Source organism: Macrotis lagotis, chromosome 2 (genome assembly GCF_037893015.1).
Source record: "Macrotis lagotis isolate mMagLag1 chromosome 2, bilby.v1.9.chrom.fasta, whole genome shotgun sequence".
Taxonomy (NCBI): Eukaryota; Metazoa; Chordata; class Mammalia; order Peramelemorphia; family Peramelidae; genus Macrotis; species Macrotis lagotis.
This window is the reverse complement of record NC_133659.1, coordinates 203,962,025-203,972,785: the sequence shown is the minus strand read 5'-3', so window position 1 is coordinate 203,972,785 and position 10,761 is coordinate 203,962,025. Positions and strand designations below refer to the sequence as shown.

Genomic DNA, 10,761 nt, shown 5'->3' with positions numbered 1-10,761 from the left:
TTTTAGTTTTTTGCAAGGCAATGGGGTTAAGTGGCTTGCCCAAGGCCACACAGCTAGGTCATTATTAAGTGTCTGAGACCAGATTTGAACTCAGGTATTCCTGACTCCAGGGCTAGTGCTTTATCCTTAACATTCATTTTTAATAAAATTTTGAGTTCCACATTTTCTTCTACCTTTCTTCCCCCCTCCCCAAGATGGTAAGCAATTTTATATATAAATTGCTTACCATCTTGGGGAGGAAAAGGAAAAAGGAAAAAAACACAAAAAATAAAGTGAAAATAGAATATTTAGGGCAGCTAGGTGGCACAGTGGATAGAGCACCAGCCCTGGAGTCAGGAGTACCTGAGTTCAAATCTGGTCTCAGACACTTAATAATTACCTAGCTGTGTGGCCTTGGGCAAGCCACTTAACCCCATTTGCCTTGCAAAAACCTATTTAAAAAAATAGCATACTTCAATGTGCATTCAAACTCCATCAGTTCTTTCTCTGGATATGAATAGTATTTTCCATCATGAATCTTGTAGAATTGTTTTAGGTCACTGTATTGCTAAGAAAAGCTAAGTTAATCACAGTTGATCATCACCTAATGTTGCTGATATTGTTAATTAATATTGTTAATATTCTCTTGGTTCTACTTCATTTTTCATAAATTCATGTAAGTCTTTCCAGATTTTTCTGAAATCTGCCTGCTCATCAGTTCTTATAGTACAATAGAATTTCATTATATTCATATATCACAATTTGTTCAGCCATTCCCCAATTGATGGGCATCCCCTCAGTTTCCAATTCTTTGCCACTTACAAAAAGAGCTGTTATAATTATTTTTAAATGTGAAAGTCCTTTTTCTTTTTTTATGATCTCTTTGGGATACAGACCTAGTAGTAGTATTGAAGGATAAAAATATAAACAGTTTGATTATCCTTTGGGCATAGGTCTCTTTTGTTCTCCATATATCTATTTTTATTAAAGGAATTTTCACAAAGAAAAAACAAAGATGTTTGACTTCTGTTTCCTCTTTTCTTACTATCTCTAAAATTCCCTCCAATTTGGTGTCCCACTATCATTCAACTCAAACTGATCTCTCTCCAAAATTCCTAGTGATTTCTTAATTAACAAATCTACGGGTCTTTTCTCAATCCTTCATCCACTTGATCTCTCTGTCTCATTTTATCCAGTTGATCACCTGGATATTTTCTTCCCTATGAGTTTTCTAAACCTTTCTTTCTCTTGATTCTCTTCCCACTTTTCTAGGGACGGCTCAGTCAATTTGACTGAATGTTCATCCTTGTCATACCCCCTCTTTCTGTTTTCCTAGGGGAGGGAAGAAGACAGGAATGAGAATTTATTAAGCATCTATTATGAACTTAGTATTAGTATTGTTATAAACACTTTAAATCTTGATCCTTGGGGTGGCTAGGTGGCATAGTGTATAAAGCACTGGCCCTGGAGTCAGGAGTACCTGGGTTCAAATCCGGTCCCAGACACTTAATAATTACCTAGCTGTGTGGCCTTGAGCAAGCCACTTAACCCCGTTTGCCTTGCAAAAACCTAAAAAAAAAAAACAAACTTCATGTTCATAATGATCCCTCAACTTTTGAAGAAACTGAGGCTGAGAGAAGTTAAGCAACTTGTTCATGGTCTCACAGCTTAGTATGTATCTGGAGCTAGATATGAACTCTGCACTCCAGATACAGAATTTTAGCCACTGTGTAGCACACACCATCTCTTTTGAGTTCAATAATTGAGGTTCTGAAAATGGTTTCCAGATCTATATATACTTCTGAACTCCAGTTCCACATCTCCAACTGCCCAGTGAGCATTTCAAACTTGATATCTTATATTTACCTCTAATTCAACATTATCAAAAATTCTTCCCAACTTTCCTATTACAATTGAAGGTGGAGGGGAGGGGAGGGGAGGGGAGGAGAGGAGAGGGGAGGGGAGGGGAGGGGAGGGGAGAGGGGAGGGGAGGAGAGGGGAGGGGAGGGGAGGGGAGGGGAGGGGAGGAGAGGAGAGGAGAATAGAATACAAAGACCACTCATCTTTGAGAGGTAGGTACTATGATTATCCTCATTTTACAGATAAGGAAACAAGGTACACAAAGGTTAAATCATTGGTCCAGGATCATACAACTAGTAGTATCCAAGGCTAGGTTTGTATTCAGGAGTCTTCTGGATCTAGCACTCTATGCACTGTGCCACAAAGTAATTTTAGCTGGGGAAGAGCCCTGATAACTGAGGGCATTCAGGCAAAACCTCCTGAGGGAGGTGGCACCTGAGCCAAGATTTGAAGGAAGTAAGGAATTCTCCAGGGCAGAGATAAGAAAAAAGTACATTGCAGATATGGGTATAGCCTGTGGAATATACTTTACCTCACATTTCTATGGAGATTTAACATCTTCAGAGTAATTTGATATAATTCAACATAAATATTCATAAAACTCCTATACTATGCAGAAGGACAACTAGGTGAAACAGTGGATAGGCTTGAAATCAGGAAGACTCATCCTCTTGAGTTCAAATCCCACCTCAGACATGCACTAACTCTGTGACCCTGGGCAAGTCACTTAATCCTTTTTGCCTCAGTTTCCTCATATGTAAAAAGAACTGGAGAAGAACATGGCAAATCACTCTGGGATCTTTCCCAAGAAAACTCCATTTGGGATCAGGAAGAGTCAGGTAAGTCTGAAATGACTGAACAACAAAATGTTCTGCAGTTTACTGGGAGAAATGCATCTTTTAATAAAGATATATTTTAGGGCTGCTAGGTGGTGCAGTGGATAAAGCACCAGCCCTGGAGTCGTGAGTACCTGGGTTCAAATCCGGTCTCATACACTTAATAATTACCTAGTTGTGTGGCCTTGGGCAAGCCACTTAACCCCATTTGCCTTGCAAGAAAGAAAGAAAGAAAGAAAGAAATATTTTGCATAGTCCTCCCTTACTTAAATCCAATTCACTCACATGCCATGACATCACTCCTTGAAATTATGGTCCTCTTTGAGAATGAAAGACAAACAACAAGAAATCTCTGGTCTCATAGAGTTTACAATATAGCAGAAGATGACACACACAAACACCCAGAAAACTATGGAACAAATTATTATTTAAGTACATAAGACTGGGGAGAAAACATCAACTTCAACAAACAGGGGACTCTCAAAAGCTCCTTAGAAGAATGGTGTTTGTATGCCCAAAGGGCAACAAAAATGAGCATAACCTTTGATCCAGCAATACCACTAGTGGGTCTATACCCTGAAGAGATGATGAAAAAGGGTAAAATCATCACTTGCACAAAAATATTCATAGCAGCCCTGTTTGTGGTGGCAAAGAATTGGAAATCAAGTAAATGTCCTTCAATTGGAGAATGGCTTAGCAAACTGTGGTATATGTATGTCATGGAACACTATTGTTCTATTAGAAACCAGGAGGGATGAGAATTCGGGGAAGCCTGGAGGGATTTGCATGAACTGATGCTGAGTGAGATGAGCAGAACCAGAAAAACACTGTATACCCTCACAGCAACATGGGGGCAATGATCAACCTTGATGGACTGGCTCATTCCATCAGTGCAACAATCAGAGACAATTTGGGGCTGTCTGCAATAGAGAATACCATCTGTAGCCAAAGAACTGTGAAGTTTGAACAAAGACCAAGGACTATTAACTTTAATTTAGAAAAAAAAACCCTGATATCTTATTGTCTGATCTTACTATCTCTTATATTTTATGTTTCTTCCTTAAGGGTATGATTTCTCTCTCATCACACTCAATTTGGATCAATGTATACCATGGAAACAATGTAAAGACTGGCAAATTGCCTTCTGTCGGAGGGTGGAGGGAAGGAAGTAAGATTAGGGGGGAAATTGTAAAACTCAAGATAAATAAAGTCTTTAATTTAAAAAAAAGAATGGTATTTGAACTGATTTTTGAGGAATAGGTACAAATACAATGGGCAGGAGAGAGAAATAAGAGAGTATTGTCTACACAGAGAACATGCAAAGGCATGGAGACAGGAAGTCATGAAGTATTTTCAAGGGAGAGTGAACAGCCAACTTGTTTGACTCACAATGTCTTTGGAAGGGAATAGTAAGAGGCTAGATAAGTAGCATGGCTCCAAGGTGCATTAGCCCAGGCATACATTTCATTTGATCCCTACACCAGAGAGCTCTTTGCGGTAGGCAGAGGAGGTATTGTTCCCATTTTATAGATGAAAGGACTGAGGCTTTGAGAAGAACGACCTGTCTGGTCAGGGATTTCATGAGCAAGGTCTTCTACTTTCTTACCCCCGTGTTCCCATGGAAGAGCCCAAAGTCCCCAACTTTGTTCCAGACTTGGTAAATCCAGGCTCCCTTACCAGACTGGCAAGGCCGGTGCGGGACACGGTCGTCGGCATCCCTGTCTAACAGAAAGTGGGACCCGCACATTTGGGTCACCTTTTAATGACCGTTCGGGACTCCTTGGAGCAGAGGCTTAGGAGACGGTTAATTATCCCGGGCACCAGCCTTGGAAGTCCGGAGGAAGAGTTCGGAGGCCTGGGAGGAGGAGCCCAAGTTCGAGCAGCCCAGGTGCCTGAGCTGAGAGCCCGGCAGTTCCACAGCGGAGCCTCTTGCTAAGTGAGCCCCCCGAGCTGGTGGGAAGGGGGGACGGGGGAAGGCTGACGCCTCCTCTTTGGTTCTGAAGGCAAAACATTCTCTTTTCCTCCCCATCCTCCTCTTCCCCCTCCCCACTCACTAGGGAGCAGGGAATGGGAGCCGGGCGCGCCCCCCGCCCTTTGGAGCAGCCCAGCTCCCACCTCCCTGCCTGCCTCCTGGTGCCCACGGGGCGGGGTGATGCCCTTTTCCCGGAGGGGCCGGCTGAGCTGAGCGCCTGCCTGAACAGGTGTGCATCGCACAGGAATGCGGAGAGCGCAGTGACTCACCAGCGCCCTCCTACCTGGGCCGGATAAAGCTGCCCTTCTCTGCCCACCCCGATGCCTCTCGGCTCCTCGCCTCTTTCCTCCCCTCCTTCCCTCCCTCCCTCTCTGACAGCGACGTGCGCTCTCCCTCTTTAACACACGCACACACACACACACACACACACACACATACATACATACTCATAGACAGGAGCGCGGCTCCCCATAGACAGGGAAGAGGGGGGAAGGCGATCAGAAGCAGAAAGGACGAGATCCCAGCAAAGGTATGTCAAGTTTGCCAACTGCTGCCCCTAGGGGCTGGGCACTGGGGCAGGGGAGGGGGAAAGGGGCCTGGCGGGGAGGAGGCAGCAGGGAAGCTGGGGGCAACGGGGCTTGGTAGCGGCTGCCTCCAGAAAAGTTCCTGCAGCAACTTCGCCTAGGAGGCCAGGCTCGCAGGCATGGTGGGTGGGTGGATTTAATTAGCTGCCCACTCTGTTAATTAGCACCACCACCACCCCAGAGGAGAGTGAACCAACACCCTAACTGCTTTTCCACTCGGTTGGGGGTTGGGGGATTCCTGACGGGGTCTTTTGTTTCTTCTCATCCCCTTCCTGAAAGGTTGGCGTTTGCCAACGCCCTGTATTCAGTGGCCCTGGCACGTTCTGTCTGGTCCTGCCACTGGAGTAATGGCCTTCCCCAGGAAGTAAAGGGGGGAGAGGTGGAGGGCCCCTGGAATTAAACTAATCTGAACCTGCCAGGGGGGCTGTGAGCTGGAAGGGGAGGCGGTGGGGAGGGAACAAGGAGGAAGAGGCATACCCCTACTCCTTGGCTCCACCAGAGAGAATAACAACTGAACTTCTATAGGCCGTAAAGTTTAACAAGTGCTTCTCACAGGGAACTGTGAGCTTTACATCAGCCCTATGCTAAGATCTCTCATAGGGGGTCCTCTGGGCATCATTAGTCCCATTTTACAGATAAAGGAAACTGAGACTCAGAGAGGTTAACTACTGGCACACAGCCATAATATGTCAAAGGTGGAATTTGAACCCAAGTCTTGTTGATTCCAGTTCTAGCACTCTGTCTATTTTATCTCATGATACCACTTCTCTATGGGTGGAGTGAGAGGGAAGAGAAAGGTGTAGCTGGCTCATCTGGAAGAGAAGTAATGTGGAACTTAGTCACTTGAGAAGATGAAGAAACCATTCTAGGGAGCCTAGGGCTAGGGACTCTGAGTGAGCTGCCCATGGGGCTGTTTATAAAGTAATAAGAAGCAGCTACCCAGCCCAACTGGCTCTTTTTGGCAATAAGCCCAGAGGATGCCGGTGGTTAGAGGGTGCTGCTGCTTTAACCTATAGCTAGTATATGTCTCCTGTGTTCCCCCCCTCTGCCAAACCTTATCCCTCCCCTTCTTTCAAAATCTCCTCCACGGGGTGGCTGGGTGGCGCAGTGGATAGAGCACCAGCCTTGGAGTCAGGAGTACCTGAGTTCAAATCTGGCCTCAGACACTTAATAATTACCTATCCGTGTGGCCTTGGGCAAGCCACTTAACCCCATTGCCTTGAAAAATCTAAAAAAAAAAAAATCTCCTCCAAATTCACCTACTTCAAGAAGTTTTCCAAGTTTAATACCCTCGTCCTCCCCATCCTTCTACCTCTGGTAGATCTTTACTGTACCACACCCACCACCTTCACTCCAGGAAACTTCCCCCTTCTCAAAGACCCTTCCACATGAAGAAGATGCCCTGGTGGCTTATGCTGGTGCATCTGGGTCTTGGTCCCTTATTCACATAGCTTTGAATCTCACAAAAGGCCCTAGGTGGGATGGGGGAGACAAGGACTGTTTTCTTTCTCCAGCTCCATTTCTGTTCTGTATGGCTGCTGTTATTACCCTAGGCAGGGCTAGATAGTGATAATTGGGTATCCTTAAGGAATCATTTTTTTTATCTTCTATTCTTGGAGAGGGCCCTGACATCAGGAAGGTGATGCCATGATATGGATTTAAGTGAGGGAGTACAGAGCAAAGTCACTAGCCTCACTTTCTCCTTCAGAGCCATCTTGCCAGTGGCAAGATTGGAGATGGCCCCTGATATAGTGGGAGACCTTGGCCTTTATAATCTAAGGTCTTAAATAGTCTCTGTTTGACTGAGGCAATACCCACTCAGTGATTCAGGCTAGATACCCTAATCTAGTGGGTAGTTTGGAGATTGACATGTTCCTGACCTCAGCCAGGATAGGCTAGAATGAAGCTGGGATGAGAGATTAGAGAGATTTGGGGGTCCATGAAGTTTCCACAAATGAAGATGGAGGATCCATCTTCTTTATCATTTTTTACTGTTGTCAAACTCCCTGAGCATAAATGGGTAAGATCTCCCTAGCCGCAGAATCCTAAAAGCAGAATTAGACTATAACCGTGGTATTAGGGGGTCTGAGGAGGGAAACCCAAACAGCCCTCTTGGTCTCAACTTCAGTCCCTCTCAGCCAGAGCATTGCAGAGCATCTCTTCATGGGGAGGGGTGAGAAATCAAGGTAGGGACAGATGATGTCTTCAAGGGGTCTACTTCTAAGTACTTTTCCTAACCTCAGAGATTTCAACCTATGACATCTATATGTACAGAGGCAGCACATATGTTCTCTGAAGTAAGACAGTATATCTATAGGTATGTTTGAATGTCACATTTTTGTGTATATTTGAATGTTCTATATTTGTGACAGTGAGAAACAGTAGTCAGGGCACTAGGAAAAGTAAATCTCATCTGCCTGAGTGGGAGCAACTTTAAAGTCCCCTGAACTATAAGGAAGTGGTACAGTATATGGAACAGTGAACCTGGAGTCAGGAAGATCTGATTGTCCTTAGACACCTACCAGTTGTGTGACTGTTGGCAAGTCACTTAACCCTGTTTGCTTCAGTTCTTCATCTATAAAATGAACTAGAGAAGGAAATGGCAAACTACTCCAGTATTTTTGTCAAGAAAACCCCAAAGGGGGTCATGAAGAGTTGGACATGACTAAAAATACTGAATGGCAAAAAATACCTGTCTCTTTCATATAGAGAAAGAACAAAGCAAAACTCTGATTCAAGGGTTGCATCTAGAAAATTGGTCTTTAATAAGACCAGTCCTTCCCTACCTCAGAGCATTTTGTTATGAGAGTCAAATGAGATGATGCCCATGAAAGTTCTGGAAATTGTAAAGGGCAGTAGACATGTAAGGGATTTTGGGGAAGATCTGTGGCACATTGGAAAAAACTCTGACCTTGGTGTCAGAAGTCCTGTCTCTGGGACTGAGTAGCTGGGTGACCTTGGACAAAATATTTTACTCCTTTGAGAATCTGTCTATAAAATAAGAAGGTTACACAAAATGTAAAATGCTTTGCTTCCTTTTAAAGTACCAGAGCATTGTTGGTTATTATTATCATTGTTAAAGAAGCTTAATTAGATGAGTTCTGAAGTCCTTTCCCACTCTGATATCCTGGGATTCTTGTGTAATACCGCCCGTAGGTACATGTCTGCTTACTTCATTATAAGTAAGGGTGGGTATGGGTGTGGCATTTCATAAACCCCATAGCTGCTAGGAAGCCATTTCACCCCAGACTCCACACCCGGACTGGCTCAGGAACTACCTTTTCCCACAGTTATTTGCTCCTTTCTCATCCTTAGGCAAGGGTTTCTTTTTCCTTCCTGGGCTCTGACCCTGTGGAGTTCCCTCTGCTTCTAGACTAGATATAATACTAATTTACAGTCGTTATGGCTTCTCTGACCTTTGGAACCTCAGGCCTGACTGGAATTGAAGGGATTATACCCTTTAGATACAAACCCTAGTCTGACAAGAGGCTGAAGCCCCCTCTTTCTTGAACCTTTAATCACATGTCACCCACATCTGGTCTCTGCTACAGAGTTCTCTTAAGGGAATTCAGCCACTGAATTAAGAAGCTTCTTTAGTCTAGGTTGCTGCATACAACCTAGGTGAACTTGGGTAAATAAGTCATTTCTCTCTGAAACAAGTTCCCCTTCTTTCTGAATGGTATAATCAATTTGAGACACTGGACCCAGGGGCAGCTAGGTGGCACAGTGGGTTGAGCACCGGCTCTGAAGTCAGGAAGACCTGAGGTCAAATATGACCTCAGACACTTAATAATTACCTAGCTGTGTGACCTTAGGCTAGTCTTTCTTAACCCCATTGCCTTAAAAATTAAAATTAAAAATGAACCAAAGGGTCCAATAAATAGAGTATCTGACCTCGAGTCAGGAAAATTTATCTTTTTAAGTTCAAATCTGGCCTAGACACTTACTAACTATGTGACTCTGGGCAAGTCACTTAACCCTGTGTGCCTCAGTTTCCTCATATGTAAAATGAGCTGGAGAAGGAAATGACAAACAAACCAGACCAGTATCTTTGCCAAGAAAAAAACACATGAGGGGCGGCTAGGTGGCACAGTGTATAGAGCACTGGCCCTGGAGTCAGGAATACCTGAGTTCAAATCCAGCCTCAGACACTTAATAATTATCTAGCTGTGTGACCTTGGGCAAGTCACTTAACCCCATTGCCTTGCAAAAACCTAAAAAGAAAAAAAACTACATGGAATCACAAAACATTGGAAGTGATTGAAAAATGACTTAGCAACAATTTAAAGCACTTTTCTAACTTGAAAGGGTAATATAAATTGTTGCCAGATAATCTTTCAGTTTCATAGCAATCCTAAATCCTATAGCAATATGAGTTCCATCCCACAGACTATAGCTTTGTTGGTGGGACATCTAACAGGGCCTTAAGTGAGCCCAGAAATAGGGCAAAAACATTGGAAGGAGATGGGGTTCCCAACTGTCTGATGATAGAAAAAACAAAAAGACAATCAGTGTGGCAATAGTGGTGATGCCCCACCCTGTCTTGGCATCTTGGGTACCAAGTTCAATTTATTCAATGCTTGTTATACTTGGACATAGCAGGTATTATAATATGGCTTTAATTGGAGACCTGTTCGAGAGAGAGAGAGAGAGAGAGAGAGAGAGAGACAGACAGACAGACAGACAGACAGGCAGACAGACAGACAGACAGAGAAACAGAGAGATGGAAAGAGTGATTTGGATTCACAAAATTATATATTCTCGGTGTGAAAAGAGGTTCTAGGAAAATAAGGTAAGGTTCTCTGATTTTTGAAATTTCTTTCAGCTCTACTGAGCTAGATGACTAATGCCCAGGTCTCTTCATATTGTAAAATGATGTCAAAGACTCCCCCCCCTTCTTCTCCACTCACTCCCACAATCCTAGTCTTCCCTGGTTTGCTTCTCATTTTTCCTTTTTTCAAAATTTTTTTTCAGTTTTCACGGATGTCTTTTGTTTTTTTCACCAACTTTATTTCAAATACATCTTTTCCACCACCACCACCACCACCGCTTCTCATTAGGCCATTACTCATAACAAAGAATATAAAAGGAAATGGAGGGGAAACAGATTAGTAAAATCAACATCAGTTGACTCAAATGTATATATAGCATTCCATATTCATAATCCCCCACTTCTACAAAGAATCTCCTATTTTTTTTAAGCAAATAAATAGGAAACAGTGATTCCCTGGGTGTCTCAAGGTAAATCTTAGTGAGAATTACTACAAGAGACTAGCCCCAAATGGGTATTACCACTGGAAGCAGATGATGTTCAAAGAGCTGATATTCCCATTGGAACAGGGAAGGACATGCTTCTCTCTCTCTCTCTCTCTCTCTCTCTCTCTCTCTCTCTCTCTCTCTCCATATTTCTTTCTAATTCTTTGTCTTTCTCTCTCTCTCTCTGTCTCTTATCTTTGTCTCTCTGTTTCCATTGTCAACTCAGGCTTCCATTATCTAGTTAGAGTCTGGTCCAAAGGCATGAAATGATCAC

The 10,761-nt window shown here is 43.5% G+C and overlaps 1 protein-coding gene across 5 annotated transcripts in view; it reads left to right on the top strand.

Moving 5' to 3' along the window:
* Positions 1-4,767: 4,767 nt before the first annotated feature.
* Positions 4,768-10,761, top strand: part of ITGB4 (integrin subunit beta 4) — a 45,095-nt gene continuing 39,101 nt past the window's right edge. For 2 of the 5 annotated variants that reach the window (XM_074224558.1, XM_074224557.1), the window contains exon 1: positions 4,768-5,176. The gene's annotated coding sequence lies outside the window, so the exon portion shown is untranslated. The remainder of the gene's footprint in view (positions 5,177-10,761) is intronic. The other 3 variants (XM_074224560.1, XM_074224559.1, XM_074224561.1) reach the window with 2 other exon arrangements.